Source organism: Tauraco erythrolophus, chromosome 5, assembly GCF_009769465.1.
Source record: "Tauraco erythrolophus isolate bTauEry1 chromosome 5, bTauEry1.pri, whole genome shotgun sequence".
In the NCBI taxonomy this organism is placed as follows: domain Eukaryota; kingdom Metazoa; phylum Chordata; class Aves; order Musophagiformes; family Musophagidae; genus Tauraco; species Tauraco erythrolophus.
Window position 1 is genome coordinate 45548396 of NC_141469.1, and position 18939 is coordinate 45567334.

Consider the following 18939-nt stretch of genomic DNA (forward strand, 5'->3'; position numbering starts at 1 on the left):
TAACTCACTTTAGATTTTTCTTTGCTGCTAACTTTGCAAATCTATTTTTGGAGGTAACATACAGTATTCCATCCTTCATTAAAATCTGGAAATTTTTTTAATATTCTATTTTTCAGTACATCATCTTTAAAAGGAAGACTTGAGACAAGGAGAGAAATCTGTCTTTTTAAAAACACACATTGAATATTGACCTTCCTATCAAAGGCAGGTAAACACGATTATGTTCGGTGAGAAGTCTTGAAGGATAAGAAATTTCTCCATTCACAAACTTTTGATTACTTCTGTATCCTATATAATTAACTATACCTGTTAAAATGTCTTTTTGGATCTATTTATGATGTACTTTTTCATCCCCTTTTCTAACATCTCTTTTCTGATAAAAAGTTTCTAAAAAAATTCTGGTTCAGTATTTTCACTATGCATCATATGTGCTTTCTGGGCTTCATGGAAAAGACCAATGTTTAAGAAAGACAATTCATGTTGTGTACAGCAGTGACTCGTGAATGCCTGTGAGTATTTTACCTTAAAACAGTGGATATATACAACCTGAAGAAGCACAGAAATTCATTTAGTTAGCACAGAAGCTGATCCATACTAGTAAAGCATCTATTTAGATCACCCAACATTTAAAAGATTTCCAAACTTAATATCAAGTTTTTTATACTGTTTTTCCATCCATCTCATGAAAATAAATATGGTAGTTTGAAGTAGAATTATATGGATTTTTTCTCTCAGATAGCTGGACAGTACAAGCTATCATTACTATGAGTTATACAGGTGAAGTATCATGTGCTGTAGGGTATTTATGAAATCAATACCAAAAATGATTTATAGAACAGTTAAAAATCTCATGTTTCAGGCTTCAAAATTTTTTGTGAGGAATCTGTGAGGAACTAGGACTTCTTCTAGAGCACGTTTTGGGGAAGAGGCACAGATCATTTAAAAGCTTGTATGTTTTTATCAAACATCAAGTGTTCAGCATTCTTAAAGACAATATTTTGGAATACATGGACCACCATCATGGATGCTCTGTGGCAGAAGATGGAGGAAAATTACTTTAGAGTACAGATAAAATTGGAGGAAATAGAATGACAAAAGTATTTTCCAAAAAGAAGTCAACAGTACCTTACATGTAACTGGAATAAAAGGGAAGTCACAATTAATATTAGAAGAAACTTAGATTTAAGGGAAAAGAAGGGCTTTTTAAAATCAATCCCCAAATAAGTGCATTTTCTTCTAAAAGATACATTTTTCTCTTACCCAGTCTAATATAGAATACCAAAACCTTTGTAAGAAGAGGTGGGTGATTTTCCATTTTTCTGATTTCCTCTGCATCGCTCACAGGGGAAAAAAAAAAAGGAGTCACAAGGTGTTAATCTATTTTCCCTTACTTCAGCTTTTATATGAAAGCTAAACTACATGTATGGATTGTTGTGGTTTTTCCTCTAGATTATTAGATTTGTTATTATGTCTCCTGCTGATGCACTCCCAACTTTGGACGTGGAGGGTCTGCAATCATAATTGAAAGAATCATTACTGTTTCTGTATCACTATAGTACCAGCATTATTCATGGAACTTTTAAAAACTCCTGTGCATTCAATAAAATTTTATCTATGTTATAAAGAGGTTAAGATGACTCTCTGATAACGTTCATCATAAAATACAGTAGAAAGATGAAAACATACTAAAGGATTTAGCTGGATTTTCCCACATTCTTTCTCTTTTAATAGTTTCCATTCTGATCTTTCTTACTATTCACAAATGGGATGCTAACACCTTCATAATGACACTATAACAAACTTTGCCCTGTGCAATGGGTAAATTATTGTCAGCTGTAGAAATGTTGGAGCTTAAAATTTGGCAAAGTGTTTGAATACTTTAAAGGAAAAATATAATGAAGATACGGAAGTGTACTTTCAAAATATCATGAGATACTATCTGTATAGTGTAATAATACAAACGAGAAGGGTTCTAATTCTTAATTATTGATATCAGTATGTGTGGAGAAAGGTGATAGTGAAAGGTTTCTCAATATGAAAACATAACATTTGCATGTCACATTTGAGAAGGCCCTTTTGAATATTTAACAACAAAAACTTCAATGATATAATCGTGGGAAAATTATCAGCTTATCTAATATCCTGTCTCATGTTATCCTGTTAAAGACATTATATACAAACTGGTTCTTTTAAAGAGCAAGATAAGCATACTCACTACAGGCTAGTTCTTCATAGCAGCACCTAAAAGTCTCTTGAAGTACATCATGGAGAAAAGCAGAAGCTTTTAGTTTGTATGTGCCTTTTTTTCTTCAAGATCCAGACTGAACAACAACTAAAAAAAAGGGCTTTATAAGCACCAATTGTTCATGTAAAGATAAATACATGTTAAAAATAAGGGCACATATTTCAATAATGATGCTCAATTTAAATGAAAATTGTAATACAAATATTACTTAGAAACATGGACTCTTAGCCTTCAGCATGCAAGCTATTTTGTTATACAAGCATATCTATCCACTGTTGAAAACATACAGTTTATCCCTAGAAGAATATCATCTGCTTGCAAATCACATCTTTTTGCATTTTTTACCTAACATTCTCACATATAAAAGCACAGATTACTATAAAAAAAAAAAAAAATCTATGTTTTTCAGCTTTCTATTTTCATTCATCTGGCAGCACCCTGCTGGAGTTTGTTTCTCAGGTTTCTGTTGTGCAGTCAAATCTCCCCCACTGTTTATGTAATTCTATCACACACAAAAAGGAAAAACTGAAGAAGAAATGTTTTAACCTAAATCAGTAGTCCAGACTTTTTATAATTTCGGATGAAAGTATTCAAGTTGATTGATTCACTAGGATACATACATAATCATAAATTATTATCCTTGGATCCTTACATGTGTAGTGAAAGACAGCTGTGAGAGTGATAGATTTGCAGTAGGAAGATGAAGTGAGGCAATGTTTCAGGGTCTCCAGAGAGGCTAGATTTGAAAAGAAGTAATGAAATGATGCAAAGGACCAGCAAGAATAAGAAGAGGAGATCAGGAAAACAATGGAGAACGTAGCAGTGAGGCAGAAACAGCAGAAACAATGAGCTGGGACAAGAGAAGGAAGATCTATGGGTAAAGAGTAAGGAAGAAAATGTGACTCAGAGATGGCAGAAAGAGAAACCCAGCTGAACTTAGTTGAGTTGGAACTTTAGATTCAGCCAGCAAGGCAGCAGGGAAAAGGAGGGTTTGTTAAAAAAGACGGTGAAGTATTCACCCATATCAGAAATATAGGAACTAAATAAGCCTAATAGAATAAATGATGGACAGAGTGTCTCAGATAGTTATATGATGTAAAAATGAAATAGTTGTGCACATGCTTAAGTCTACCTAAATTCATGACATATTTAGATGCCATGCATCCTTAGACATATGGATGTTTCTCTGAAGGAGGCTCAGGACTCCTGTAAACACTGATTAGACAGAGAATCCAATTGGATAGTATATGCCCAAACTAATTCTTCACATGTGTATGAGTTGAGATGAGACAATGCGTTTTTCCTCTACAGAGAGGGGGAAACCCCTCTAAGAAAGTTATAAGTTAGTGGATTATTCCCTTTTGAGAGAGGAATAAGGTGGGAAAGATTTTGTGAACAGAGTTGAGAGGGGGAAAAAAAATAGATGAATTAGACTGGCTGCCACCTTCCAAATTAAAGAAGTTGAAAAACCAACCACAAGCTTCTTTAACTGGGGTATCCCAGCATCAGCCCTGAGTTTTTCCAATGATTCTCAACATTGCATGGACAGCTGGTCCTTGGTAATTGTGTCTAGAATCTGCAATGCAAGCAAACCCTAGCAGCTACAGGTTTGATTCTCTCTACAGACATTTTTTTTTAGATTATGAAAACTTTTTCTTTCCCTGAAGAATCTTTTAAGATGATTGCAATCGTGGTTTTTATTCTCAGTGATTCATAAGCTAAAATGGAGTATCTCTACAAATATATCTAAGGTTGAATATGTCATAAACATATGAGTAAAGTTCCTGCTTCTCAGCCTCGCTGCTACCTCACAGATAAAGCTCACCGAGGAATTCTTTGGATTTGTGATATTGACATGAAAAAAGGAAATGAGATGGAAAACATTAATAAAACAATAGCTCTAGAAGACTGATCCAATGAAGAACTGTCAACACAGACAGCTCCCATTCTTGAAGTCTATATGACAGTTTTAGTATGATGAAACATGGTAAAGAGGCAAAGGAACCAAAGGAGGTAATTTCATCCAAAAATACAACTTGGAATGAATCCTCCTGATATGTCATCCAAATGTAAGCAATACAGGGTTTTTATTGTCATTCATAGTAGCAATGAAGGTATCCAATTTAACTCAAAGAGTTTCCCCATCTTTCAGAAAACATCTTTCCTATCTTCCAGTGTCCTTAACTGCCTTTTTCCTCCTTCCCAGTTAGTGTTTTTTACTTAAGGTTTTAGAGAAAAGTTGCACTAATGCTATTCAGATGTCACTCATTTTCTAATTTAAACGTTTGCACTTTGGTAATTCAAAACTATTTGTCATTTTTAATTCTGAGGTTGTGATGCCTACGGACATGCTGCAGTAAACAACAGATATTCCTACTGTTGCTGGAGTGACAGAGGTGGGTTTTTTTTGTTGTTGTTTTTTTTTTTTTTTTTTTGCTTCAGCAGGTAACCAAGTGGAGTGGCACAAAATAAGTCAGAACACATCAATTGTATTGACATCAGCCACCAGGTATAAATAAATTGATTGAATCTCTGATATTTTAGTTTTCAAATTCTATTGAAGAAGATTAAATTAGACTATTATTCAGATAAATCTCCTGTTTGGCCTCTGACTTAGAATCAAGCACAATCATTGAATCGCTCTGCAGCAGAGGAAAACCGTGGTGTTTTATTAGCTAAATTTGTACTTGCAGGTCATTTTTGCTTCACATTTGTTTCAAAACCACAGATAAATATCCTTTCTGCCTAAGACTCTTGTCTGATGAAAGATTTTTGTTTTATTGGGATTTGTTTTGGACTTACAGGACACAAATTGAACTTTACTGTGCATAAGTCATTGCATAAATGACTTTTAAGTGCACTAAAATATATAGGGAATATTTACTCTTCTATTACTACACAAAGTGTCAAATTTATTGGCAATTGAAGAATTATAATCATCATAGAGATAAACAGATGCAGTGAGATTCACCTAATTTACTTTTACAGTCAGAATTTCCTTAATGAAGATGTCAGTCAACTTTTTAAGAGAAATATTGGACTGTAACCTCCAATCATTTATTTATAAGTTATGTAACTACTGTATAACTAAGCAATAGAAATGCTTTCTGATATATTAATATTTTTGTTAGATCTGTCCAAATATTCGAAAACATTCTTCTGTAGAACAGAAGAAGGGAATTTCAGCCACTCCAGCCAAGAAGTCAGATTTATACCGCTGTCAGCATGGCACCAGTGCCAGCACCGAGGGTCCAGAAGCTGAGGAAGGATCGCAGGTATGTTCGAATGATCTTACACTGCCGTCCAAGAGAACCCCTGTCGCTCCAGCCAGCGAGTCGGCTTTGTCGGAGGCCCAGCTGAAGTGTATGTACACCAACGCACGCAGCATGGGAAATAAACAGGATGAGCTGGAGATGCGTGCACATGAGCAGGGCTACGACCTTATTGGCATCACGGAGACGTGGTGGGACGACTCCTATGACTGGAGTGTCAACATGGAGGGGTATAAGCTTTTTAGAAAGGACAGGAAGGGGAGACGAGGAGGGGGTGTCGCTCTCTACGTCAGCAACCGGCTGGAGTGCGTGGAGCTTCGCCTGGGGTTGGAGGAGGAGCTGACAGAGAGCTTATGGGTCAAGATTAGAGGACGGGGACGGATAGGGGATGTTACGGTAGGGGTCTGTTACAGGCCACCTGGCCAGGAGGACAGAGCAGATGAGGCGCTTTATAGCCAGATAGAAGCAGCCTCGCGGTCACAAGCCCTGGTCCTCATGGGGGACTTCAACCACCCTGACATCTGTTGGAGAGACAATACGGCAGGGCACAGGCAGTCCAGGAGGTTCCTGGAATGCGTGGATGACAACTTCCTCCTGCAGGTGATAGAGGAGCCAACAAGGAGGGGTGCCATGCTCGACCTTGTGCTCACCAACAGAGAGGGACTGGTGGGCGATGTGACACTTAAGGATAGCCTTGGCTGCAGTGACCACGACACGGTGGAGTTCAAGATCCATGGGGCAGCAAGGAAACTATACAGCAAGCTCTGTGCCCTAGACTTCAGGAAGGCGGACTTCGGCCTCTTCAAGGACCTGATGGGCAAAGTGCCGTGGGAGGCGGCCCTGGAGGGACGAGGGGCCCAGGAAAGTTGGTCCACATTCAAGGAGCACCTCCTCCAAGCTCAGCAGAGGTGCATCCCGATGAAGAACAAGTCGGGCAAAAAGACCAGGAAGCCCACGTGGATGAGCAAGGAGCTCCTGGACCAACTGAAAATGAAGAGGTTAGCCTATAGAGGGTGGAAGCGGAGACAGATAGCCTGGGAGGAATACAGAGAAGCTGTACGAGTGACCAGGGATCAAGTGAGGAAGGCTAAAGCCCTGAAGGAATTAAATTTAGCAAGGGATATAAAAAGCAATAAGAAAAGCTTCTATAGGTATGTAGGGGACAAAAGGAAGTCCAAGGAGAACGTAGGCCCCCTCCGGAAGGATACTGGTGCTCTGATTACCCGGGACATAGAGAAGGCTGAGGTACTCAATGACTTTTTCGCCTCAGTTTTCACTGATAAAGCCTCTTGTCTTACTGCCCAAGCTGTGGAAAGAACTAGCAGGGACTGTGAGGATGAACCACCGCCCACTGTACTTGAAGAGCAGGTTCGGGAATATCTGAGGAACTTGAAGGTGCACAAGTCCATGGGACCTGATGAGATCCATCCGCGGGTCCTGAAGGAACTGGCGGATGAAGTTGCCAAGCCACTGGCTATTGTATTTGAGAAGTCGTGGCGGTCTGGCGAGGTCCCCGATGACTGGAAGAGAGGGAACATAACCCCCATTTTTAAAAAGGGGAACAAGGAGGACCTGGGCAACTACAGGCCGGTCAGCCTCACCTCTGTGCCTGGCAAGGTCATGGAGCAGATTCTCCTGGGAACCATGCTAAGGCACATGGAGAGCAAGGAGGTGGTGGGTGACAGCCAACATGGCTTCACCAAAGGCAGATCGTGCCTGACCAACTTGGTGGCCTTTTATGATGGGGTGACAGCATCGGTGGACAAGGGTCGACCAATGGATATCATCTACCTGGACTTGTGCAAAGCTTTTGACACTGTCCCGCATGACATTCTTCTCTCTAAACTAGAGAGGCATGGGTTTGATGGATGGACCACTCGGTGGATAAGGAATTGGCTCAATGGCCGCACTCAGAGAGTAGTGGTCAACGGCTCAATGTCCAAGTGGAGACCGGTCACAAGTGACGTCCCTCAGGGGTCCGTGTTGGGCCCGGCCCTCTTCAACATCTTTGTCGGTGATGTGGACAGTGGCATGGAGTGCACCCTCAGCAAGTTCGCCAATGACACCAAGCTGTGTGGTGCTGTCGACACGCTGGAAGGGAGGGATGCCATCCAGAGGGACCTCGACAGGCTGGAGAGGTGGGCCCGTACCAACCTCATGAAGTTCAACCAGGCCAAATGCAAGGTCCTACATCTGGGTCGTGGCAATCCCAGGCACAAATACAGACTGGGCGGAGAATGGATCGAGAGCAGCCCTGAGGAGAAGGACTTGGGAGTACTGGTGGATGAGAAGCTCAATATGAGCCGGCAATGTGCTCTTGCGGCCCAGAAGGCCAACCGCGTCCTGGGCTGCATCAAGAGGAGTGTGGCCAGCAGGTCGAGGGAGGTGATTCTTCCCCTCTACTCTGCCCTCGTGAGACCTCACCTGGAGTACTGCGTCCAGTTCTGGAGCCCCCAACATAAGAAGGACATGGACCAGTTGGAGAGGGTCCAGAGGAGGGCCACGAAGATGATAAGAGGGCTGGAGCACCTTTCCTATGAGGACAGGCTGAAAGAGTTGGGGCTGTTCAGCCTGGAGAAGAGGAGGCTCCGGGGTGACCTTATAGTGGTCTTCCAGTACCTCAAGGGGGCCTACAGGAAAGATGGGGAGAGGCTGTTCAGGAGGACCAGTTGTGATAGGACAAGGGGTAATGGTTTTAAAATAGAGGGATTCAGATTGGATATTAGAAAAAAATTTTTTACCATGAGAGTTGTAGAACACTGGAACAGGTTGTCCAGAGAGGTGGTGGATGCTCCATCCCTGGAGACGTTCAAGGCCAGGTTGGATGAGGCCCTGAGCAACCTGATCTAGTTGGAGATATCCCTGTTCCTTGCAGGGGGGTTGGACTAGGGTTAGGGTTCCAGCCCTAACCATTCTATGATTCTATGATTCTATGATTCTATGATTCTATGATTCTATGAACATTCACACTAACAAAAAAGCAGATGTGTCTGAGGACAACTGTGTCAGACAAACTCATCTGAATTACAGTGTGGATCCATTTTGACAGTCAGAACTCAACAACAGCTATAGAACATTGTCTGATGTCTTGTTTGAAAAAAAGTTGATTTCAGTTCAATTTTGGTAAATGATAGACTACATCATAAGATTGTTAACAAAATAGGGACTCTCAGTTAAAGCTGTGAACAACAGGAACAGAAACAGGTGTCTGTTTCAGCCCTAGAAATGATCTTTCTAATAGACGTAGAGTGGTTGTACTCTTATTACCTCTTTGAACCTAATTTGTCACCAATTTTATCGTAAGCCTCTCAATATTAACTATTAGACACCATATAACATTCAACTTTTCTTCCAACTTATCTTCCTGAAGATTTTGACTCCCTTTTAATCTTATTTTACCTTTTTACTTTTAGCTCTCTTTATATTAACAGAAGATGCTATTTCTTGGTCTGAAATAGAAAACTAATACAAGTTTATAAGCTCCTTTATCTAGAAAATGTGTTTATCTCAACTCTATATTGGAATAGGAATGGAGCACAGGACACACACCAATCACTGTCCTCTTTGGAAAGAAAACTTCAGTGCACAACCTAGATAGGAATCAGGGCATGCTTTATCAAAGCCTTCAGTTTCTTGACTGCAAATATACGATATCACAGTACTTTACAGTATGGACCTGCTATTTACACAGCTGATATTGTTCTCAACTGTAATTATCTAACCATGAAGCAGGTAATGAGAATATTTATCTCAACAATAACATTCTATTTAAACATTTTAAAAATCATAAAAAGAGTATGCTATATGGTGGTTTAGATATTTTTCCTTAAAAAAAATATTACTACACAATAAGTCATTTTAAATACAAACATATTTGCTATATCTCAATTAGCTATTCAATAATATCATGGTCTCACAATAAAGAAGTTGACCTACATAATATCTTAATGTATTCAATGGCAAGGATAGTTTAATTTCAGATCCTTATCAATTATTTCACTTCTCTCTAACAGTGCACCTATAATAAATGACTGACATGAAATAGCTAGCAAAAATTTGCCTTTTGAGGAGTATTAACTCTCTTCTGATATATATTTTTCAACTGCGAACTTATAGATTTTATTTTGTTCCAAGAAACTGAGCAGTAACAACATATATAAATGACTTAAACATTATAAGTACACCAGGTTATTTTAGATCATTCTAATAAAAGATGTAAGATAGATCATCGCATATGAAACATACCAAATTAGTTAAGGACTTCTCTTCAATAAACTGTGTGATATTCCACTGACATGCAATTGGAAAAAAAAATAGTTTAAAATGCTTGCAAGCCCCCAAGCGTTGCACTAAGGCAAGAATCTATGGAATGGCAGCCTTAACTATCTTAAATTTTTAGCAGAACAATGGAGAAATAAGCAAACTTGGAAGTGCATATATGATAATAAGCTGGCCAATTTTTAGCACCTTAGAAGCATCAAAGTGTCAAACTAACCTCATTTGTGATAGAAGAACAACAGACTTAGGATTGGAAGAAGCAGTCAAATGGTAGATCTTGACTAAGACAATAAAAATGAGTATCTTATGAGGTTGTTACGTGATATACAAAAACATGGTCATGATATTGTAAGAAAATACAAGGCTAATTGACAAGTCATGTGTAAAGAACCATTATCATTTAATACATTGTCAGCCAGGAAGAATGCATCAAATGAGGTTTGGAAGATTCGCATTAACATGTTCGCCAATAAAACACTTACAGAAAAATTGCTGAAAAAGGAATTACATTCTAGGTCCAAACAGCCTAGATGAAAATGAAAGGACTAAATAGGAGGAAGAAACACTTTGACTAGATAACAAGACAAAAAGAATTGCAGTTGTAAAGATGAGACTAAATTGGAAGAGGATGTAGTACATATAACATCAAAGAAGCAACTTCCAGTAGTGGTGAAGGTATGTTTTCTTGTATTAGGCAGAGAAAATAGACTAGATGACCTGCTGAGGATCCTTTTAGTGCATTACTCTATTAAAGGATTCCAGACTAAATCTGGGAAAACAATAAATAATGTTCATATTTTCATGCACAAAAGTAGTGTTACTAAATCTAGTTGGAATGACTTTTGTGCCATCAGTCAATGCATATTCTTGCTTTTGCAGAGCTTGTATCTCACTGGATAAATTAATCTCTCATTTCCTAAAACTATGCTCCTCTTGGTTAGCCAATGGCCTGTCCGACCTGCCTCTCATAAGAGCAGGAAAAGATGCTATTTGGAGAAAGTTCGCAAACCAACCACATTCTGCAGTCTGTTTCCCTCTTCTTTGCCCTGCAATAAAAGTTAGTGTACATGAGGATATATCCCCAACAGGCCGTTTAGTTCCCATCTGCGAAACTTTCGTCCAGGAATGTCTAATCTCTTTTTGACCCTGCTAATATTTCCTGTCTCCACAGCCTCATGTGGTAGCTGCTCCATTGTCTCAAACATTTGAGCTGCCCATCCCTGCAGCTTCTTTCAGCTCCCTGCACGCTTCCAAGATGTGGAGACCATGACTGCAGACATTACTCAGGAGGTGACGCACCGTGGTCACACACAGTCACGAAATGATACCTCTGTCTTGCTCTCAAGATCTTTTCTGGTGATGTTCAGGATTTTGTTGGCTTTCTGGGACCCTCTTACACATCAAGCCAGTGATTTCAAAGAGTTGTGAATGAGGATTTCAAGATCTACGTCCTGATTGCACCTGTCAGTTCCAAGTTCAGTGTGTTTGAGGCTGAGGTTGTTTTTCCCTAGAGATTCTCTTATGTTTGTCTTTAAGAAGTTCATCTACCACTTTTCTACCTACTGTCTCAATTTCGTGAAGTTCTTCTGCAGTTCTTTGACATTGGCACAACATTTGACAACCTAAAAGAGCCTTGTGTTGTCGGAGCAAGAAGGCTTCAGGCGGCTCCAAACAGACCAATGTTCTAATGCGAAGGCTTCAGGCTCTACTCTAAGGAAAGTCCACACTCCTCCAAGGCTCAGAAGGAAATGCCTCACCCTTAGGAGTAAACGCCCTGCCTTAAATAGTCAGGAGTCACATGGTTTGCTAGATGGGTCAAGGCTATTGGTCACTTGACCATCCATCTCCCAGAGTGATTGGCTGAATGCTACAGCACCTGTTTCAAGGTAACTTTCCCAGTGTAACGAGCTACAGGTGTTTCTTAGTTAGCCTGCATAGGGAAAGAACTTTCACAGGATGCTGCAGCAGCCAAAAGGTTTCTCCACATTGTGTCATCTATGACTGTTCTATAGATTACTGGTTAAGTCATTCAACAAAGCTCATACTCACAGTTGTCCTTAAGGAACCATCTTGGAGAGAGACCATTATATCCTAATCCCTTGTGTCCCATCCTTTATACAACTTGAATGCATTGAAGGATCTTTCTCCAATCCCCTGGCAGATTTGTGTTTTCTGTAACTTTTACTATGGAATCTTCTCAAATGCTTTTGAAATTTCAAATACTTTATGACCACTGAATCTCGTTCATAAACTTTTCACTGACACCTCCTGTTGGCATCACACACTTTAGCAGAAGCCATACTGATTCTAAAGCTTTTGTTTATTATAGATTTTTCTATCATACTACTGACAAAAATCAGTCACCAATCTCTAGTTTCCAAAATTCCGTCCATAGCAGTTTTTGTAGAGTTAATGTTGTCAATCTCAAAGTCCTCTGGTGGTGGCTGTATCACGCACTTTGGCTAGCAGACCAGCAGCTTCATATCCGAGACATTTCAGGACTCTTGACTGAATGCCATCTGGTTGTGAAGATTTCTTGACATCTGACTCTTCTAGGTGACGTAATAATTCCTGTGTATTTACTTCAATCCGATCCAGATTCTCTGACCTCTCTGCTACAGAGAAAGAATAGGTCAGCTGTTGGTCCCTGCCCCACACCTTCAATCAGGATCAAGTCTGAAACAATTTATTTATTTATATTTTTATATATGACCTGATCACCCAGCATAAGCTCTAAACACCAAGCATTCCCATCAATTCCCTAGCTGGCTTCCTGCTTTTGATGTGTTTAAAGTACTGTTTTGCTGTCACTTTGAGCATGCTTTGTAGGTTTTAGATCTGACCTTTCTGATTTAGGTCTTTAAATTTCCTCTTCACATTTGACCTGCCATTTTTATCTGTATTCCCTTTCTTCCAATTTGAGCAAGCTTTCCGTTTTTTAGAGGTCAAACTATTAGCTGCAACAGCATCCTTAACTTTCCCTGGAAAGATGTGCAAGGGACTTTCGGACCACTTTGGTTTCTTTTAGAGTTATGGCACACATTCTAACTGGGCTTCTAATATGGCATTTATAGCTGCCTTCATGCTGCATGCAGGCTTTTTGAACAACTCCATTTTGTCTTAGAAAATTTCTCTTTTTTTTTGCAGTTCTCTTTCTTGAAATCAAGTATAAATTTGCTTGAATTATTTGTCTTGCTCTCTCCCACTGCACTTTTAGAAATAATTGCACTGTGGTTCCTATTTCAGAGCAGCTCTCCCACTGATCCTTCTCGGACCAGGTCCTTTGCATTTCTCAGGCCAAAAATTCCAAACGTTCTCTTTTTCTATGAGCTCTAAGACAAGTTGTTGCAATAAACAGCCATTTATTGAGTCTGAATTTTTTATCTCTGCACCACACACTCGTAAGGCATTGACTGAGTCTACTGAAATAGCTGAAATCTCCCACTGTCACTCTTTCTCTGATACTTGTAACTTGTCCAATCTCATTTCACATTCTCTGATCATTGTTTTCATTCTGACAGGAATGAGATAGTGCAACTCTCAGACAGCTTTTGCTATTAGGAACTGGGGCGTCCACCCTAAAAGTCACCCGAGAGCTCCACCTTTCCTCCAACACCACACCACAGCTTATATAATCCTTATATAAGGATTGGCTGACAATGCCTCTCTTGCACCAGTATGTCCCACTTGAGTCTTAAAGTTGATATTCTGGTACCGCTGTACCTGATTGACTGTCCTTCCACCAGATCTCTCAGTTGTCTGTTATTATTGGGTTGTCTTTTGGTGCCTGTATTGGATGTAGGTGGCAAGGTGTTCTCAGTGTGGGGTGGGGTGGGGGCGGGGGGGGGGCTGCAGAGCAGTTTCTGTGAGAAGAGGTGAGGGGCTATCTCGTGCCAGACACAGACACTTCCAGTCAGCTCGCATGGATCCATTGCAGGGCACAGATGAGCCCAGTGGCAAAAATGATGATACCTCAAGGAAACATATTTAAGAAAAGGCGAAACACAGCACAGTAGAGAGGAGTGAAGGAAAAAAAAGTGTGAGAAACAACCTGATGAACACCAATGCAAGAGAAGAAGGAGGGGAGGAGGTGCTACAGGCACTGGAGCAAAGATTCCTCTGAAACCCATCGAAAAGACCACGTTATAGAGCAGGTGTCCACACTTCAGCTTTTAGATGGAAAGTCTGCACAGTTGCCTTTGTTTATTTTAAGTTTCTGCCTAAGTTCCAACAAAGTGAGGAAATAATTAGTATCTAGCAGAATATGCAAGATTTGGGGTACTTCTCTGAGTCTGGAGTACTTCTCTGAATTTGAGAGACCCAAGCGTTTTGAAGACGAAGTGCAATACAGATTTTTGACATTGCACACAAATATCCTAATAATTTTTTTTGGTGACAGAATCTTCCTTTTTTTTCTTACACTGAGGAGAGAAAGCAAGACAAAGAGTTTTAAAGGTCAAATCTGCCAAAAGAAATAAACTATCAACAAGCCTTAGAGTTTAGAAAATTCACATGCAGCTCTACTAGTCAGCTAGTAGCCACAGCAGCAACATATGCAACAGTCAAGAAAACACTAAAGTCAACAAAAAAACATTATCATTATTATTATCATTATTATTATCCAGGCACAAATACAGACTGGGTGGAGAATGGATCGAGAGCAGCCCTGAGGAGAAGGACTTGGGAGTACTGGTGGACGAGAAGCTCAATATGAGCCGGCAATGTGCTCTTGCAGCCCAGAAGGCCAACCGCGTCCTGGGCTGCATCAAGAGGAGCGTGGCCAGCAGGTTGAGGGAGGTGATTCTCCCCCTCTACTCTGCCCTCGTGAGACCTCACTTGGAGTATTGCGTCCAGTTCTGGAGTCCCCAACATAAGAAGGACATGGACCAGTTGGAGAGGGTCCAGAGGAGGGCCACGAAGATGATAAGAGGGCTGGAGCACCTTTCCTATGAGGACAGGCTGAAAGAGTTGGGGCTGTTCAGCCTGGAGAAGAGGAGGCTCCGGGGTAACCTTATAGCGGTCTTCCAGTACCTCAAGGGGGCCTACAAGAAAGATGGGGAGAGGCTGTTCAGGAGAGCCAGTTGTGATAGGACAAGGGGTAATGGTTTTAAAATGGAAGGAGATAGATTCAGGTTGGATATTAGGAAAAAATTTTTTACCATGAGAGTTGTAGAACACTGGAACAGGTTGTCCAGAGAGGTGGTGGATGCTCCATCCCTGGAGACGTTCAAGGCCCGGTTGGATGAGGCCCTGAGCAACCTGATCTAGTTGGAGATATCCCTGTTCCTTGCAGGGGGGTTGGACTAGATGACCTTTGAAGGTCCCTTCCAGCCCTAACGATTCTATGATTCTATGATTCTATGATTCTACGATTCTATTCACAATCCACAGACATATTGAGAGAGGCAGGAACACAAAAGCAGAATCCACAAGTTATTGTTAGACAGACCTTGGTGGTGCTTGACCCACCAAGGGGTTGTTACGCTTTTAACTTGCACATGATATACTTGACAGAGTACTAGTTATGAAGTATGAAGGAAGGCAAATTTTGCAAAGAAAAAAGTAAAAAATTTGAGCAATATTTGGAAGATGAAGTCTGAGGTAGAATGGATGTTGTCTGATCAGATTGGAAGCCACTTCCAGTCTGTTTCAATGAAAAATCAGGTTTTTTTTTTTTTGGTAGAACTTAAATACCACTAGGGTATATAAACAAAACAAAAGCAAATATAAGCATAAAGAATTTTGTAATCAATGTAGAGTAAAAGTAGAAGATCAACAGCATATGTTACAGAGGTGGAAGGAACATGCAGGAATTTGTGAGTGGTGCTGTACACTCCAAAACTGTGGTGGAAGGATAAACTCTCAGATCAGAAAATGCACTTTGTTAAGTTTTCTCAGAAAATGGCAATAATTTCTTTAAAAGACTATCTTTAACACTAACTTGGTATTACAATGGAGTGAAATATCCAAAATTTTCATTTGCAAGTGAGAAAAGTTTTACCAGTAGCTATAAATAAGGTAAACTCTTCAATATAACCAGGTGTATATTTAAGAAAATGTAAATGCAGACCAATCCAGAACTAGGTTATATCCAGAATAGTAAGATAATGAGTTATGCTTTAAAAACAGATAGGTAGCATTAAGATTCGTGTTCAAAGATATATGTAGCTTGAGCATTTTCGAGTCTTCCTCTTAGAAGTGAGAGGTGAAGACACGTTTAATTATAAAAAGTAATGATTTTAAGAAAGTGAAAACTAAGATGATCATTTTTCAAGATGTCTGAAAAAGAAAAAGGGATTTTTTTTAAAGTCTAGATCAATACTGCCCTTCTCTTGATGCCAACTTTATTACTCTTTTTCACTTTATGACTTCTATTTATACTGAGTCCTCTGAGTCTTAAACTGCTTTTTCTGCATGTCTAGCTGCTTGTTATAAAACCCTTCTCTCTCAGTACTTTGACAGCACATCAACCAACAAATCTCACTTGTGACAAAATCTAATGATTGAAGCACATATCTTGATTCCTCTCAGTACCTCAATACATTTCTGATTCAATACAGACTTTACTGTTATTAGCTCATCTTGCCTTTTACTGTCTCTTTTCATCCATCAAACATAAAATACGTGTCACTCCTACAATCATCAGATTTGAAAAGCTGAGGGGGGCAAGAATAGCAATATTAGCTTCTGTTTCTAAACTATCTTTTCAATATGCTGGCTTGGAAAATACTACTTTGTTTCAAATTGGACAGTCTTCCACCTGAAAATCTTTATGTTAGTTTTTTTATCACTTGAGAAAGGTATGAGACAACAATTTTCTTATAAAATGACCCATCTTTAGAGCAGTGCATTGTCCAAATGTTGGAAAAACTAGCATAACAAGTCTGTATTTTCAAATGTACTTCTACAGCGGTATATATCGTGGTAGATTTTACAGCTCACTGGGGTCAACATTTGTTTGAGAGTACAGTTGCATCAAACATGACAGTTATCAATACCCCAACTTAAAGAAGGTCATATTCAGAATGTTTTCAGTGCAAGTAATTACATTGCACTTTCAGCTATTTTATACTTGGCTGTTGTTTTTTTTTCTGTTTTAAAATTATATTAACACTGAAATACATGTAGCCATGTTAGTTCTGTTCTGTACTGCCATATAAGCACTGAACTAACGTTGAACAGGTTTTGGATGGACAGAATACTTCCACATGAATGTTTGATTCTTCAAGACAGGAATAGATGCTGAAGAGTGGTTGACAGTTTAAGCTTTTAATAGCTCTTCTCAATGTCTATTTGATTTGACTAGTTGAGCTGGACAAAAGTCAGCGGCAGTGAATCTGCCAGGACAAGCCTAGTAAACTAAAAATATTTTTGTCAGAAACTGAACCTCAGAGAAATGACAAAAGGTGAGGGACACATCATTCAGAGTAGTTGGATTACAGACCAAGTGAGAACTGGACAGATGGATGGAAACCGTGACCCATGTCACTAAATTATACGAAGAAATTAATAGACTTTGTACACTTACTCTCTGTAGATTAATTATTCACAGAAAATCCAAACTGAGAAATATTACTTTTATGTTTAGAGACAAAGAATTTAATTAAATTAGTTAAAAATTAACTTTGTCTTGCTCTGTTTTGTTTCAAGTGAAATTCGAAAAAGAAATAGAGTCTTCATTTGCCATTATAGATTTTGCTAATTACAGTGATGTTTCGTTAACAATGTGCACTTCTGGCAAAGCCTCCTGGGCTGCATGAGGAAAAGCACTGCCAGCAGGCTGAGGGAGGTGTTCCTTCCCTCTACTCAGTACTGGTAAGACATGTCTGGAGGGCTACATCCAGGTCTGGGATGCCCAGTACAAGTGAGACGCGGACATACTAGAGTGAGTCCTGCGAAGGGTCACTGAAATGATTAATGGACTGCTGCTCTTTCCATTCAAGAAGAAGCTGAGAGAGCTGAAACCGTTTCATCTGGAGAAGGTTCAGGAGGATCTTCTCAGTGTGTATAAATAACTGAGCAACCTGCTCTACCTGATCTGTCTTCAAGCAGAGAAGTTGGACTAGGTGATTTCCAGGAGTCCCTCCCAAACTCAGCCATTCTATGATTCTGTATAGACACCATCTTCCAAATACAGTTGTGAGCTAAAAATATATTTGTAATCGTATTATAATGTGGTCTTGAAACAAGTTTTTCTGTATACAGTGAGATGCTACTGAACATGAAAAAGGTCTACCACAGAATTCTTTGAAAATAACTACCTCCCAAAAGATCCAAAACATATTAATTGTATATATATGTATAGGTATGTAATTATATATTAGAAGTGTTAACCTATTTTTGTCACCAGATCTCCTGTGTTCAAAACAAATGGGCAGTCAGATAATGTTAATGCCAATAAGCTTCTCATGCAAAGGAAAAGCAAATTGAATAACATACTTCGTGCAGCAGAGCAGGTCACTAAAGCACCACAGATTATTTTTATCTTTTGCTTGCAAAGTTCAAGATCAACACCATTATTTATTTGCCTGACATCCTAATAGAGCTCTTGTTGGGGGAATTCTTCAAGATAATGCATAATGTGCACTCTAAAGCACTAAGTCTGAAATACAGTTTTCTAAGATAGACCTCTGTATCCTGCAAAATAGTAGCCATCCATTAACATCAGTCGTATGCTGCAGATTTGCAGGGTTCTGCAATGAAGAATGCAATACTAGACTAGCACCATGAGATTGCTAATTCTATAGTTTTTAAAGGAGACATTGTCTGTATATTTTAAACATGGCTTATATTTAATCTGCAAAAATCCAATATTTAGGATTTTTTGAAAAACAAATTATCCAAATCTTGCATGAAGACAAAAAGATATAGGAAAATTTCTTGTAGGAAATACCACTCAACTTCTCTGATTGCAGAACAAGATAAAGAACCCCAAATGTGAAAGAATTTCAGACATCCTAAACATAGTAATTCTGCTGTCAAAAGTGGATTAAACTTGTTATTTAGACTCTCCTTTTCTCCATTTATAAGCTAGTAGTAGATTAATCCAGTGTTGTGCACATACATACTAAGTTCACATTTTTCTTTTAGCTTTTTAAACCATTGTGGCCCACACTGGCCCATTGAATCTTGCAAGGTGGGACT